Source organism: Pseudophryne corroboree, chromosome 9 (assembly GCF_028390025.1).
Source record: "Pseudophryne corroboree isolate aPseCor3 chromosome 9, aPseCor3.hap2, whole genome shotgun sequence".
Taxonomy (NCBI): domain Eukaryota; kingdom Metazoa; phylum Chordata; class Amphibia; order Anura; family Myobatrachidae; genus Pseudophryne; species Pseudophryne corroboree.
The window spans coordinates 272,064,761-272,081,845 of NC_086452.1; the positions used below are offsets into that span (position 1 = coordinate 272,064,761).

General features: G+C 50.9%; 1 protein-coding gene across 5 annotated transcripts in view; it reads left to right on the forward strand.

Annotated features, from left to right (window-relative positions):
- The window catches only part of PDE4DIP (phosphodiesterase 4D interacting protein), a 1,081,329-nt gene that overhangs the window by 775,695 nt on the left and 288,549 nt on the right, over nt 1–17,085 (forward strand). The gene's annotated exons all lie outside the window — the stretch shown is intronic.

Genomic DNA, 17,085 nt, shown 5'->3' on the forward strand with positions numbered 1-17,085 from the left:
CTTAGGGGGTATTTCAGACCTGATCGTAGCAGCAAATTTATTAGCAGTTGGGCAAAACCATGAGCCTAATTCAGACCTGATCGCTCACAAGGGTTTTTTTGCACTGCTGTGAACAGATAGTCGCCACCCATAGGGGAGTGTATTTTCGCTTTGCAAGTGTGCGAACGCATGTGTAGCAGAAATGTACAAACAGATCTTGTGCAGTCTCTGAGTAGCCCAGGACTTACTCAGACGCTGCGAACACATTAGCCTGTCCGGGACTGGAACTGACTTCAAGAATCCTCCCTGCAAACGCATGGACACACCTGCATTTTTCCAACCACTCCCAGAAAACGGTCAGTTACCACCCACAAATGGCTTTTTCCTGTCAATCTCCTTGCGATCGTCCGTGCAAATAGATTCTTCGCATAAACCCATTGCCAAGTGGCGATCCAGTTTGTACCTTTGCGATGCGCCTGCGCATTGCAGTGCATATGTATGCGCAGTTCTGACCTGATCGCAGCACTGCAAAAAACACTAGCGAGCGATCAGGTCTGAATTACCCTCCATGTGCACTACAGGTGTGAGTTAGATTTGTGTGGGTCATTTTGTTTCTGTGCAGGGTAAATACTGGCTGCTTTATTTTTACACTGCAATGTAGATTTCAGTTGAACACACCCCACCCAAATCTACTCTCTCTGCACATGTTATATGTGCCCCCCCTGCAGTGCACATGGGGGGTATTTCAGATCTGATCACATCAGCAAATTTGTTAACAGTTGGGCAAAACCATGTGCACTTCAGGGAGGGGGGGGGGGGCAGATATAACATGTGCACTGCACGTCCCTGGTGCAGAGAGAGTTAGATTTGGGTGTGGTGTCTTCAATCTAAAATCTAAATTGCAGTGTAAAAATCAAGCAACCAGTATTTACCCTACACAGAAAAAAAATAACCCACCCAAATCTAACTCTCTCTGCAAATGTTATATCTGCCACACCTGCAGTGTACATGGGAGGTATTTCCAAGTTGATCGCAGCAGGAAATTTTTTAGCAGTTGGGCAAAACCATGGGGGTCATTCCGAGTTGTTCGCTCGCAAGCGGATTTTAGCAGATTTGCTCATGCTAAGCCGCCGCCTACTGGGAGTGAATCTTAGCATCTTAAAATTGCGAACGATGTATTCGCAATATTGCGATTACACACCTCGTAGCAGTTTCTGAGTAGCTTCAGACTTACTCGGCATCTGCGATCATTTCAGTGCCTGTCGTTCCTGGTTTGATGTCACAAACACACCCAGCGTTCGCCCAGACACTCCCCCGTTTCTCCGGCCACTCCTGCGTTTTTTCCGGAAACGGTAGCGTTTTTTCCCACACGCCCATAAAACGGCCTGTTTCCGCCCAGTAACACCCATTTCCTGTCAATCACATTACGATCGCCAGAACGATGAAAAAGCCGTGAGTAAAAATCCTAACTGCATAGCAAATTTACTTGGCTCAGTCGCAGTGCGGACATTGCGCATGCGCATTAAGCGGAAAATCGCAGCGATGCGAAGATTTTTACCGAGCGAACAACTCGGATTGACCCCCATGTGCACTGCAGGGGGGGCAGATATAACATGTGCAGAGAGAGTTAGATTTGGGTGTGGTGAGTTCAATCTGCAATCTAAATTGCAGTGTAAAAATAAAGCAGCCAGTATTTACCCTGCACAGAAACAAAATAACCCTCCCAAATCTAACTCTCTCTGCAAATGTTATATCTGCCTCCCCTGCAGTGCACATGATTTTTCCCAACTGCTAACAAATTTGCTGCCGCAATCAACTCTGAATTACCCCCATATACCTCTTTTCCACCTACGAGCACGGGTCGCAGCCGGGAGCCTGACACGGGAACTGCCCGGCTGCGACCCATGCTCAGCCCCTTTCCCATCAGCAGTCACCAACCCGGCATATTGCCGGGTTGGTGACGCTGCTAGTGACGTGGCAGGAGTGGCGCTGGGAGATCACATGATCTCCCAGCGCCGCCCTTCCATACAGCATAAACACGGCTCCCGTTTACACTACAACCCTACCCGGATCATTCCCGTGTCCTACCCAGGTAGATAGCCGGGTAGGATTCAGGGGTCACTTGATCCAGGTTTTTGCGGGGGGACCCTTTTCGACTTGCAAAAAACATGGGCAAATGCACGCGCCACCGTGCATTTACCCGTGTCTTTTGAGCTAGTGGAAAAGGGGTATTAGTCTCCTTCTGTCTAACAAGATATATCTCTTTGTCTTCATTATTTTGTGTCTGCTTATATTTCCTAAAAGCCATCTTTTTGCTTTCACAATAGTTACTTCTTCTTTTGCAAATCACACTGGCTTACTCTTCCTTGTGTTTTTCCAAACACTTTTGATACAAATGTCTGTTGCCCTTAATATAGCACGTTTTAATGTTTCTCACCTCCCCTGCACTCCTTCCAAGTTCCTCCACTCAAAGAATCGCTTACACTTTTTCCCATCCCTACAAAATCAGCCTTCCTCAAATATAACACTTTTGCATGGGATGAGTCAGTCTCAGTCTCAGTGGTGCTGAGGGAGGAGAGGAGGACCCTTCAGAATGGGGGTCCAGTCCACCATTGCAAGAGACTTTGAGATGGTCTTTTAAAAGCTCACAGAAGGTACTCCTTTCGGTGCTTTATTAAGTTTATGCAGCATAAGGACAGGAGATGGTATGGTGATAAAGGCAAGAATGAGTAGGCACAGAAAGCTTTATGGGATAGAGCAAAAAGGCAGTGTGTGTATCAACAAAGATGGTGGGAGTACAGTTACATTACAGAGAAACTACAGGCATGGGAGCTCCAGATGTGGCATGGTAGCCATAGTGATCCCAAAAGGCTCATACTGGGGTACAGTGTGTGATTTACATTTAAAGGATACAGCAATAGGTTAAGCTAGCAGTCACATGATACAGGGTGACAGTATGGGAGTACTGACTTCTACAGAGGCACCAGTACCTGCATAGGACTCCCAATATTGTGGATGTCACTCTCAGGGCACCAGGAATATGTTTTCCGACAGGTCTGCACAAATGGAGGTAAAATAGCAGGAATCACAGCACGGAGAAGGTTGTCTGCATGTCCCCAGCAACTGGCAGGTGGGGGTGGGTCAGGGATAGCCTAGAATGGAGAGGAGCCACTGTATGTCTGCCTCCTCTTCAGCAGCAAAAGATCATTGCAGCAACACTAGCTGGGACTCAGGCACCAAAGGACAGCTGATGACTCCAACTTTAAAAAAGGTGGCCTCCACAAGTGACTTATATGGTGCAAGGTAGCACAGAGCAACCAGCAATACAGACTTCTATGCCGCAGGCCCCATCCAGGTATATCACTGCAGGAACAGTTGGGGATCGGGCAGAGGTAAGTGTGTACTGGGGTTGGGGGAAAACCCTAATGTAACAGGATAGTATGGTGGAGTGTTGATGTAAGTTCAGGTGTAGGTGTCGGTGGACGTACGTGGATTCTTCACCGGAATCACTTCCTGAACTGTATCTCACTGCTGGAACCCTAGGCAGAGGTGACGAGGAACCCCAAACCCAGAGGACCCAACCCAATAGTCACCACACGTTTGGGAGGTGACATAAAGATTTCTTATTCGGAATCAACTAGTTACCACTATGGAGTGAATGAGCTACATGCAAATACACTTCACAAATAAGGAAAACGATGCAGAGACAAAGCACATGAAATATTGCGAACAATAGAACAATGTCACAGTGCACTAGTATAATCACCTTCTAACACTATAGTATACATGTTACTTTAATCTGCTTCTAACATAAAGCAAGCATTCTGTTTGGAGCTAACCTAGTTAGCAAAAGAATCCCGTTAGTCACTTTAAGGTGTGCACACTTTACATATCGCAGTCTCAGAAGTAGCAGCTAAAGCTGGTAATTGAAAGTTACTAGAAGAGTTAATAGCACAGTTCTGTTATGTGAAATAGCAGACTTAAGCACAGTTCCATAGGGCTGAATACATACAGAATCCTCTCCAGGGGCATAGGGAGGGTGGTTCCGGTGGAGCTCGAGCTCCAGGCGCCCAAGACAGTACAGGGCGCCACAGCTCTACTCCGCCGGAATCTCCGCCTAGCCGCACGGAGCTCGCTGCTGTCAGTCACTGACCGCTGCGAGCCTGAGCAGCGTCAGCTCTCTCCCTCCCACCCCTCCGTGCTCCGTGCTCCATGGGCGTCTGACGTCATGATGTCAGTTGCCAGACGGGTGGAGACGTGTTGCAGACAGACTGCACAGGACTGCGGAGACGGAGCAGCAGGAGCGGGGTAGGTGAGTATTGTTTTTTCTTATGTGTGTGTAAGAGGCGCTACCAGGGAACACAAACCAGGGGGCACCACCACTGGGGGCAAATCTACAGGGAGCACTACTGTGGGAAAATCTACAGGGGGCACAACTACTGTGGGCAAATCTACAGGGGCCATAACTATGGGGGCAAGTTTACAGGGGGCACAACTACTGTAGGCAAATCTACAGGGGGCACAATTACTGGGGGCAAATCTACAGGGGGCACAACTACTGTGGGCAAATCTACTGGGGACACAACTACTGGGGGCAAATCTACTGAGGGTACAGCTACAGGGGGCACAACTACTGGGGGCAAATCTACAGGGGGCACAGCTACAGGGGGCACAACTACTGGGGGCACAAATACAGGGAGCAAATCTACAGGGGGCTCAGCTACAGGGGCACAACTACTTGGGCCAAATCTACAGGGGCACAGCTACTGGGGGCACAACCACAGGGGGCACAGCTACGGATGCCCAGCTACAGGGGGCACAGCTACGGGGGGCACAGCTACAGGGTGGCACAACTACAGGGGGCAAATCTACAGGGGGCTCAGCTACAGGGGCACTACTACTGGGGGCAAATCTACATGGGCACAGCTACAGGGGGCACAACTACAGGTGGCAAATCTACTGAGGGCACAACTACAGGGGGCAAATCTACAGCTGGCACAGCTATAGGGGGCACAACTACTTGGGGCACAACTACTCCGGGCACAGCTACAGGGGGCACAACTAATGGGTCCATAACTACAGGCAGCATAACTGTGGCCATGCCCCTTCCCTATGAAGCCACGCACCTTTTTTTTGCCGCGCGCCTTCGGTGTGCACTATGTTTCACATACAGGTGTGTGTGTGTGTGGGGGGGGGGGCGTCAAAGGAAACTTTCGCTCTGAGTGCCACAAGGTCTAGATCCGGCCCAGGTGGCCACGCCCCCAATTCAGTACAGGGGAGGGGGGCGCCGAAACATACCTTGCTCCAGGCACCATGACACCTTGCTACACCTCTGATCCTCTCACAGTTCAGTAAGGATATGGAAGCATGTGTAAACTGATGCATTTAATAGAGGTCTATTATCATGCAGGCATTGCAACATTAACTGGAAAGAAAATAATGCAGCACGAGGGATAGGGATGACAGGTTGTGAGGGAGCGTAGCAGTTCGTACCAGGCACCCTTTCCTGAGTTATTTCACTTATTACTGAAAAGGTTTACATCGGACAGTTCACGCCATGCGGAAAGTCAATAGCAAATAGTATGCAGGGAGCAGGGTTCAAATAAAATACAAGCAAGGCAGCAATTCCAAACGAGAAGCAAGCAAGATTTGTAAGCATAAGTCTTGTGGTGTCCCTTAGTGTAAAATAAATCCTTGCCCAACTCACACACTGGGACGGTACAGGATCCCTCTCTCTGCTTGCTGGCGCCAGCCTATCCTGAGGTAACGTGTGATTAAATTGAACTGGCCTGAACACTGATGCAGGATTATATTAATTCCCTGTGAGGGCACTCTCAAATCCCACTGCACTACATAGATTAGCTCAACCTCTCTCTCTCCTCTCTTGTACCCTGCCCTGCTGTGTGAAGTGTCACCTTGCGAAAACTGGCTGAGATGTCAGTGCGGCTGGCGGCTCTCACAGCAGTCTCCTCAGCGGCAGCTCCGCTTTTCACAGCGTGTCTCCTCACAGCGGTCTCCTCAGCGGCGGCTCCGCTCTCCACAGCGTGTTTCCTCAGCATCACCTCAGTGCAGCATCATTCTCTGTGCTGGTACCTTAGAGCACCACTCCTCACAGCGTATCTCTCCCTGTCACCTCAGGAGACTCCTCAACAATCACCTCAGGAGGTAACCCGCCTCCAGTAGCGGATCTTGCCACAGGCAAGCAGGACTTTTGCCCGGAGCGCCGCCTTTCAGAGGGCGCAGGGCGCCATCCGGAGGGCGCCGCACCTGGGCAAGATCTGCTGCTGCTGTGCCCCCCGCTGCCCGTTGCCCCCCGCTTCCGCTGTGAAGAGAAACTAGACGCGTACGCGTCTAGTTTCCCTTCGTGTAGAGGTCCTTTACTGTGCGGTGCGCGATGACATCATCGCGCACCGCACAGCAAAGGTCCTCTCCACGAAGGGAACTAGACGCTACGTGTCTAGTTTCCCTTCGTGGAGAGGACCTTTGCTGTGCGGCGCGCAATGACGTCATCGCGCACCGCACATCATTTCAGTCTGTACAGGGGCGTAAATGACCACACCCCCTGTACGTAGCCACACCCCCTATTGTCGCCCGGGGCGCACAGCGCCCAAGAACCGTCCCTGCCTGCCTCCTACTCTGCACCACCCAATCATCAGCTTTGATTCCTCCTGCTCTGCAGGTCTGCACCTGGGTCCTAGCGCTCCTCAAGTTGCTGTCCTTTGGTTGCTGGCGTTGCCTAGCAACCTAATCAAGGGGAAGCTGTTAACCCTTTCAGCTGCAATGTGCCGGCTAGTGAGAAGTGAGGGTTCCTTTTAGGGAAGGTTTAGGTGTCTCCAGTACATGGATGATGGTACCTATATAGCCATGTATATCCCCATAAATCCAAGTTAATAGGATATCCATGTCAGAGTGTCACACTAATAATTGTCCAAATGAGAGCATTATACAACAGTGGCTCAACCAGACTAACATTCTGCCCCAAGTGTCACATCCTGCTCCCTGTGTCTCTTAGCCATTCCATCACCTTACCCCACCGTCATCTCTCAGCATACCACCACCTTCCCCTGTGACGTCTCTCTGCACACCACCACCTACCCCCATGTCATTTTTCAGCACACCATTACCTGCTCCATGCATCATCTCTCAGCACACCATCATCTCCCCCTGCATCATCTCTCAGCACACCATCACCTACCCCCTGCGTCGTCTCTCAGCACACCGTCACCTACCCCGTGTCGTCTCTAAGCACACTATCACCTCCCCCTGCCTCGTCTCTCAGCACTCCATCACCTAGCCCCTGCATCATCTCTCATCACACCATCACCTAGCCCCTGCTTCATCTCTCAGCATACTATTATCTACCCCATGTATCATCTCTCAGCACACCATCACCTACCCCCTGCATCATTTCTCAGCACACAATCACCTCCTCCTGCGTCGTCTCTCAGCACACTATCACCTCCCCTGCATCGCCTTTCTGCACACCATCATCTACCCCTGTGTCATCTCTAAGCACACTATCACCTCCCCCTGCATCGTCTCTCAGCACACCATCACCTACCACCTGTGTTGTCTCTTAGCACACCATCACCTAACCCCTGCATCATCTCTCAGCACATCATCACCTTCCCCCTGCATCATCTCTCAGCACACCATCACCTAACCCCTGCATCATCTCTCAGCACATCATCACCTTCCCCCTGCTTCATCTTTCAGCACACCATCATCTGCTCCTGCATCGTCTCTCAGCACACCATCACCTACCCCCTGTGTTGTCTCTCAGCACACCATCATCTTCCCCTGTGTTGTCTTTAATGACACTATCACCTCCCCCGCATAATCTCAGCACACCATCACCTACCCCCAGTGTTTTCTCTCAGCACACCTTCACCTCCCCCTGTATCGTCTCTCAGCACACCATCATCTTCCTCTGTGTCGTCTCTAAGCACACTATCACCTCCCCCTGTGTCGTCTCTTAGCACACCGTCACCTACTCCTCGTCATCTCTAAGCAAACTATCAACTCACCCTGCGTAGTCTCTCAACACTCCATCACCTACCCCCTGCATCATCTCTCAGCACATCATCACCTACCCCCTGCTTCATCTATCAGCACACCATTACCTATACCATGCATCATCTCTCAGCACACCATCACCTAACCCTGTGTTTTCTCTCAGCACACAATCACCTAACCCTGTAATCTCTCAGCACACCATCACGTCCTTCTGTGTTATCTCTCAGCACACCTTCACCTCCCCTGCACTGCCTCTCAGCACACCATCATCTACCTCTGTGTTGTCTCTAAGCACACTATCACCTCCCCCTGCGTCGTCTCTCAACACACCATCATTTACCCACTGCATCATCTCTCAGCACACCATCACCTACCCCTGCATCATCTCTCTGCACACAATCACATAGCCCTGTGTCATCTCTCAGCACACTATCACCTCCCATGTCACCTTTCAACACACCATCATTTCCTCCTGCGTCGTCTCCCAGCACACCGTCACCTACCCCTTGTCATCTCTAATCACACTATCACCTCCCACTGCGTTGTCTCTCAGCACACCGTCACCTACCCCTCGTCATCTCTAAGCACACTATCAACTCCCCCTGCGTAGTCTCTCGACACTCCATCACCTACCCCCTGCATTGTCTCTCAGCACACCATCACCTACCCATGCTTCATCTCTCAGCACACCATCACCGACCCCCTACTTCATCTATCAACACACCATTACCTATCCCATGCATCATCTCTCAGCACACCATCACCTAACCCTGTGTTGTCTCTCTGCACACAATCACCTCCCCCTGAAATCTCTCAGCACACCATCACGTCCTTCTGCATCGTCTCTCAGCACACCTTCACCTCTCCTGCATCGCCTCCCAGCACACCATCATCTACCTCCGTGTCATCTCTAAGCACACTATCACCTCCCCCTGCGTCGTCTCTCAATACACCATCACTTACTCCCTGCATCATCTCTCAGCACACTATCACCTACCCCTGCATCGTCTCTCTGCACACAATCACATAGCCCTGTGTCATCTCTCAGCACACTATCACCTCCCATGTCATCTCTCAGCACAACATCATTTCCTCCTGCGTCGTCTCCTAGCACACCGTCACCTACCCCTTGTCATCTCTAATCACACTATCAACTCCCCCTGCACACCGTCACCTACTCCCTGTGTTGTTTCTCAGTACACCTTCACCTCCCCCTGCATCGTCTCTCAGCACATCATCACCAACACTCTGCGTCATCTCTCAGCAAACCATTACCTCCCCCCGTGACGTCTCTCAGCGCACCACTACCTACCCCATGCATCATCTCTCAGGACACCATCACCTCCTCCTGCATAGTCTCTTAGCAAACCATCACCTCCCCCTGTGACGTCTCTCAGTCACACCATCACCTACCCCCTGCGTCATCTCTCAGCACACTATCACCTACCTTCAGTGTCATCTCTCAGTACACCATCACCTACCCCCTGCATCATCTCTCAGCACACCATCACCTACCCCCTGCTTCATCTCTCAGCATACCACTACCTACCCCATGCATCATCTCTCAGCACACCTTCACCTCCCTCTGCATAGTCTCTTAGCAAACCATCACCTCCCCCTGTGACGTCTCTCAGTCACACCATCACCTACTCCCTGCGTCGTCTCTCAGCACACTATCACCTACCTTCTGCGTCATCTCTCAGCACACCATCACCTATCCTCTGCATCGTCTCTCAGCACACCATCACCTACCTCCGGCATCATATCTCTGCACACCACTATCTACCCCATGCATCATCTCTCAGCACACCATCACCTACCCCCTGAATCATCTCTCAACACACCATCACCTACCCCCTGCATCATCTCTCAGCACACCATCATCTACTCCTGCATCGTCTCTCTGGACATTATCACCAACCCTCTGCGTCGTCTCTCAGCACACCTTCACTTACCCCTGCTTCGTCTCTCAGCACATCATCACCAACCCTCTGTCTCTCAGCACACCATCACCTTCCCCTGCAATGTCTCTCAGCAAACCATCACCTCTCCCCTGTGATGTCTCTCAGTCACACCATCACCTACCCCCTGCGTCGTCTCTCAGCACACGTCACTTACCAAATCATCTCTAAGCACACAATCACCTCCCCCTGTGTCGTCTCTCAGCACACCATCACCTACCCCCTGCATCATCTTTCAGTACACCATCGCCTATCCCCTTCTTCATCTCTCAGCACACCATTACCTACCCCATGCATCATCTCTCAGCACACCATCACCTACCACTGCATCGTCTGTCTGCACATAATCACAAAGCCCTGTGTCATATCTCAGTAGACTATCACCTCCCATGCCACCTCTCAGCACACCATCACCTTCTCCTGCGTCGTCTTCCAGCACACTATCACCACCCCCTGCGCCGTCTTTCAGCACACCATCATCTACTCCTGCATCATCTCTCAGCATACCATCACCTACCCCCTGTGTTGTCTCTCAGCACACCTTCACCTACCCCTGCATCGTCTCTCAGCATATTATCACCTACCCTCTGTGTCGTCTCTCAGCACACGATCACCTCCCCCTGCATCGTCTATCAGGAAACCATAACCTCCCCCTGTGACGTCTCTCAGTCACACCATCACCTACCCCCTGCGTCATCTCTCAGCACACCGTCACCTACCCCGTGTCATCTCTAAGCACACTATCACCTCCCCCTGCGTCGTCTCTCAGCACACCATCACCTCCCCCTGCATCGTCTCTCAGCACACCATCACCTACCACGTGTTGTCTCTTAGCACACCTTCACCTCCTCCTGCATTGTGTCTCAGCACATCATCACCTACCCCCTGCGTCGTCTCTCAGCACACCATCACCTCCCCCTGCATTGTCCCTCAGAAAACCATCACCTAACCCTGCATCATCTCTCAGCACACCATCACCTACCCCCTGATTAATTTCTCAGCACAACACTACCTACCCCATGCATCATCTCTCAGCACACCATCACCTACTCCTGCATCACCTCCCTCTGTGACATCTCTCAGTCACCATCACCTACCCCCTGCATCATCTCTCAGCTCACCATCACCTACTTCCTGCTACATCTCTCAGCACACCATCATCTACTCCTGCATCGTCTCTCAGCACACCATCACATACCCCCTGTGTTGTCTCTCAGCATACCTTTACCTACCCCTGCATCGTCTCTCATCACATCATCTCTTAGCCTCTGCGTCATCTCTCAGCACACCATCACCTTCCCCTGCATCGTCACTCAGCACACCATCACCTCCTCCTGTGACGTCTCTCAGTCACACCATCACCTACCCCCTGCGTCGTATCTCTGCACACCGTCATCTACCCCGTGTCATCTCTAAGCACACTATCACCTCCCCCTGCGTCTTCTCTCAACACACCATCACCTACCCCCTGCATCATCTCTCAGCACACCATCACCTACCCTCTGCGTCATCTCTCAGCACACCATCACCTCCCCCTGCATCGTCTCTCAGCAAACCATTACCTCCCCCTGTGACATCTCTCAGTCACACCATCACCTACCCCCTGCATCGTCTCTCAGCAAACCATCACCTCCCCCTGTGACATCTTCAGTCACACCATCACCTACCCCCTGCGTCGTCTCTCAGCACACCTTCACCTCCCCCGTGCCATCTCTATGCACACTATCACCTCCCCTTGCGTCGTCTCTCAGCACATCGTCTCCTACCCCATTTTGTCTCTAAGCACACTATCACCTACCCCTGCGTTGTCTCTCAACACACCATCACCTACCCCCTGCATCATCCCTCAGCACACCATCACCTACCCCCTGCATCATCTCTCTGCACACAATCACCTCCCCCTGTCATCTCTCAGCACACCATCACCTCCTCCTGCGTCGTCTCTCAGCACACTGTCATCTCCCCTGCATCGCCTCTCAGCACACCATCATCTTCTCCTGTGTTGTCTGTAAGCACACTATCATCTCCCCCTGCATCGTCTCTCAGCACACCTTCACCTCCCCCTGCATCGTCTTGCAGCACATCATCAACTCCCCCTGTGTAACCCCTGGTTACGTACATTACGGTGTACTATGCTCTACTATACTTGTAGTACACTGTGCCTCCACCCAAGCTTAACTTAATATCCCTATTATCTATACTTACAGAGTTGGCTTGGGACAGCCTAATGTATTCTCTTTATTCCTTATGCTAAATAAATTATTCACACTCCATTTAATAGTGTTTTAATTAAATATGATGGTATTTAATTAGAATATAGTAGTGTAGTACCACATAAATAGTAATATAACAATAGAATACATGTTGCACGTTACACTTTCCCTTCTAATCCTACCCTCAAGGCCTGTACAGTTTACCTGCATGCATTACAAAAATTACCTTTTGGTAGCTACCAGAACTTGCCTAGGCAATAAAAAATATCCCTAGGTGTACACCTGGTTTAAAACGTCATGCATGACACGACACACTTTCACGTACATATAAACTAGTGAAGATAATGACTATAGGAAAATACATAGATTTTTATACTACTCTTTTACTAATATAAGGTATATTCCAAAGCAATAGTGTTGGGTTGTTATTATTATTCGGCAATCTGCAAAGCTGTACTCAATTTGAAATATCCTATGCTGCTGTTCCATAAATCAGCATATACGCTTTCCAATCTTGTTTTGGAGATAATTATTCTGATTGGGTTCATATATACTCCTGTAGAATATGTTATGCTGCCTGGAAGCTTTGACAGGGTAAATTACTCTCACTTAGCTAGATAGCAACTGTTTCAATTTTGTTTCCTTTACTCATGTATCCAATATGTATAGAGTAGACAGCCTGGCAGTGCTCCCAGGTTCTATAGTCAGTGCCGTTACTAGGTGTGGGCGGATGGTGCCTAGCACACAGCGCAGTTGCGCTGTGGGCACACCATCCACATCCACACTGATGGGCCTCCACAGTCAGCTGCAGCGCTCCCCGCTATAGTATTCGGTATATTAGCAGCATTGCACCCGGCTCCTCCCCTGCCGGAGGCAGCGCTGCTAATATACATTACATGCACATCAGGCAGCGCTGCGCTGGACAGTCTGTCCGTCGTCTGTGTGCTCTGCTTGCTGGAAGTCTCTCTCTCTCCCCCGTATGCTCTGCTCCGCTCCGCTCCCCCCTTCCCCTGATCTCCCTGTAGTGCACGGTACACGACTTTCAGGTACTACAGATGAGACGGCTGCTGCTGCTCCATACAAGTGAAGTCTCTATCCCTCTCCCTCCCCTCGTGCAGGATGGCTGATGCTCCATACAAGTGAAGTCCCCCCCCCCTTCCCCCGTGCAGGACGGCTGCTGCTCCATAAATCAAGTGAAGTCTCTCTCCCTCTCCCTCCCCTTGTGCAGACTATAATGCAAGTGCTACATATATAGAAGGTACTGTGGGGGTAATTCCAGGTTGATCGCAGCATCAAATTTGTTAGCAGTTGGGCAAAACCATTTGCACTGCAGGTGTGGCAAATATAATATTTGCAGAGAGAGTTAGATTGGAATTACCGCCTGTATGTGCTTGTTAATACTGTCTCTCAGTAACCTTTTACCTAAATTACTGTAGATCAGTGTAGATAATTTGTAAAAACAAAAAACAAAACTCACATACATTAATCAACCGTGCAGCGTAATGTGACTGACTGACACTACCATGCGGCGTAATGTGACTGACTGACACTACCATGTGATGTTATGTGACTGACAGTACCATGTGGTGTAATGTGACTGACTGACACTACCGTGTGGCATAATGTGGCCGACTGACACTACCGTGCGGCGTAATGTTACTGACTGACACTACCGTGCGGCATAATGTGACTGACTGACACTACCATGTGATGTTATGTGACTGACAGTACCATGTGGCGTAATGTGACTGACTGACACTACCGTGTGGCATAATGTGACCGACTTACACTACCGTGCGGCGTAATGTGACTGACTGACACTACCGTGTGGCGTAATGTGACTGACACTACCGTGTGGCGTAATGTGACTGGCTGACACTACCGTACGGAGTCGTAACTAGGTGTGTGCCCACAGCGCAAATGCACTGAGGGCGCACCATCGGGGCATCACACCTGCTAGCTCCGAGCCCAGACTGCTGATGGCGGCGCTGCCTGGGTCCTGCTGACGGCGGGGGCGCCCGCCCGTGTCCCTCTGAAGCCGCTGCCCGCCCTCCTGGACACAACCGTGTCCCGCTGAAGCCGCCGCCACCCGCCCACCTGTGTTCCGCAACTGCCTCTGAACTTGAAGCCACCGCCGCCCGCCCGCCTGTGTCCAGCTTCAGCTGGACGTAAACAGGCGGGTGGCTTCAAGTTCAGTGGAAGTTTTCAAGCCGCTGCAGCATCTGTGCAGCCTTCTCAATGGCCCAGCGGCAGCCCGGCCCCCCTCCCCTGCAATACGGAAGCCGCTGCCACCCACCAGACTCCTGCTGCTGAAGTAGCCACCCGCCCGCCCGTGTCCCCGTGAAGCTGCCGCCGCCCGTCCGCAACAGCACGTAAGTGACTACGCTACACTACACTATATTACACTACACTTCACTACAGTACACTACACTACACTACACTTCACTACAGTATACTACACTACACCACAGTACACTTCACTACACTACACCCTAAGGGTAGGAGGTGTGTGGGGGGGGGGGGAGTGTAAGGGGTTTACTGGCTGCCGTACTGTGTTAAAGGGGGAAAGGGGGACTCTGCCTGCCATAATGTGTAAAAGGGGGACTCTGTCTGCTGTAATGTGTAAAAGGAGACGCTCTCTGCCGTAATGTGTAAAAAAGGAGACGCTGTCTGCCGTAACGTGTAAAAGGGAGACGCGTTCTTGCGTAATGTGTAAAAAGGGGACTCTGTCTGCCGTAATGTGTAAAAAGGGGACGCTGTCTGCCGTAATGTGTAAAAAGGGGACTCTGCCATAATGTGTAAAAAAAGGGGACGCTGTCTGCCGTAATGTGTAAAAAAGGGGACGCTGTCTGCCGTAATGTGTAAAAAGGGGACGCTGTCTGCCGTAATGTGTAAAAGGGGCTCTACCTTGTTTAGTGGCGATACTGTGCGGCGTAATTTGAATAATGGAGACTACTGTGCACCATTATATGAATTGGTATTATTTTGTGGCCACACCCCTTTCCCGTGAAGCCACGACCCTATATTTTTTGCGCGCATCTACAGCGTGCACTGCCGCCGGTTTGCGTTAAGGGTGGGGGGGCACCGATGCCGTTTCTTGCACACATCGCTAAAATGTCTAGTTACGGCACTGTCTATAGTTACTTTGTTTAGCCAGACAGCACTGATACAATTAATGTGTCCTTAATGTTACCAAAGTCTTGTTAAGCTTGTCTAGCAGTACACTTCAGATGACTCTCTTATCCATGTAATATATTGGAAAATCACTCCATATATTGTAGCTTGTCGCCAGATAGGGCTGCACATTGTAATGAATACGTCTGTGTATTTGGCTCAGTGCCGTAACTAGGTGTGTGCCGATGGTGCCTTGCCCACAGCGCAAATGCACTGAGGGCGCACCATCGTGTATCACACCCGCTGGCCCAGACAGCTGAAGGTGGCGCCGCCTGTGTCCCACTGACGGCACCGCCGCTTGCTTACTGCTTAAGTCACCGTGCTCGCCCCGGAAGCCGCCGCAACTTCCTCTGAAGCTGCCGGCCACGCGCCTGCCCGCCCAGCTACCTCTGAAGCCGTCGGCCGCCCGCTCGCCCATGCAACTTCCTCTGAAGCCGCCGCTGCCGCTCGCCCGCCTGTCCCACTGAACCAGCTGCTGCTGCGGCTGTGCGGCGTCTGTGTGACAGGGATGCTGCTCTCTTTGGCCCAGCGGCAGCCCCCCCCCTGCAATTTGGAACTTGGAAGAGCCTGTGCTGCCTGTCTGACTTGTCTGGTTAGTAAATGCAGGGGCAAACGCAGGATTTACTGGGGGGGTGCCGCAATGTGTAAAAAAAGGGGGACTCTGTCTGCCGTAATGTGTAAAATGGGGGACAATGTCTGCCGTAATCTGTAAAAAGGAGACGATGTCTGACGTAATGTGTAAAAAGGGGACGATGTCTGCCGTAATGTGTAAAAAGGGGGACAATGTCTGCCGTAATGTGTAAAAAGGGGGATGCTGTCTGCCGTACTGTGTAAAAAGGGAACGCTGTCTGCCGTAATGTGTAAAAAGGGGACGCTGTCTGCCGTAATGTGTAAAAAGGGGACGCTGTCTGCCGTAAATTGTAAAAAGGGGACGCTGTCTGCCGTAATTTGTAAAAAGGGGACGCTGTCTGCCGTAATGTGTAAAAGGGGGACGCTGTCTGCCGTAATGTGTAAAAAGGGTATGCTGTCTGCCGTAATGTGTAAAAAGGAGACGATGTCTGCCGTAATGTGTAAAAAGGGCTCTACCTGGTGTAGTGGCGCTACTGTGCGGTGTAATTTGAATAATGGAGACTACAGTGCACCGTAGTTTGTATTCGTATTATTTTGTGGCCACACCCTTTTCCCATGAAGCCACACCCCTAATTTTTTGCACGCGCCTGCGGTGCGCACTGCCCATGTTTTACATAAGGAAGGGGGGTGCGCCAATGCTGTTTCTTGCACACATCGCTAAAATGCCTAGTTACGGCACTGATCTGGCTTATAACTTTCTGTGTAATAGTGCTTTAGTCATTAAAATGCAGCCCATAAAATGTCAAGTGTTCATGGATGTAGTGAGTGAGTGCAAGTTCAGTTCTCACTATTCCACGATTAGTTGGATTCTCTGCTCTCCATCATTCTTTCAGGCTGCTTCTCGATGCACTGCTCTGGGTGACATTGGCACTGTTTCTCCTTCAATCTTTTGCTCCAATATCGGCACCTCATCTGACCATGCTTGGCCTCCGCATACAAGAAAGAATGGCGACCTACATCCAATCTCTGTCACAGTCCGGAACTGACTACATGTACAGTTGCCTGAGGCGAGTCCTATAGAGATGAGCGGGTTCGGTTTCTCTGAATCCGAACCCGCACGAACTTCATGTTTTTTTTCACGGGTCCGAGCGACTCGGATCTTCCCGCCTTGC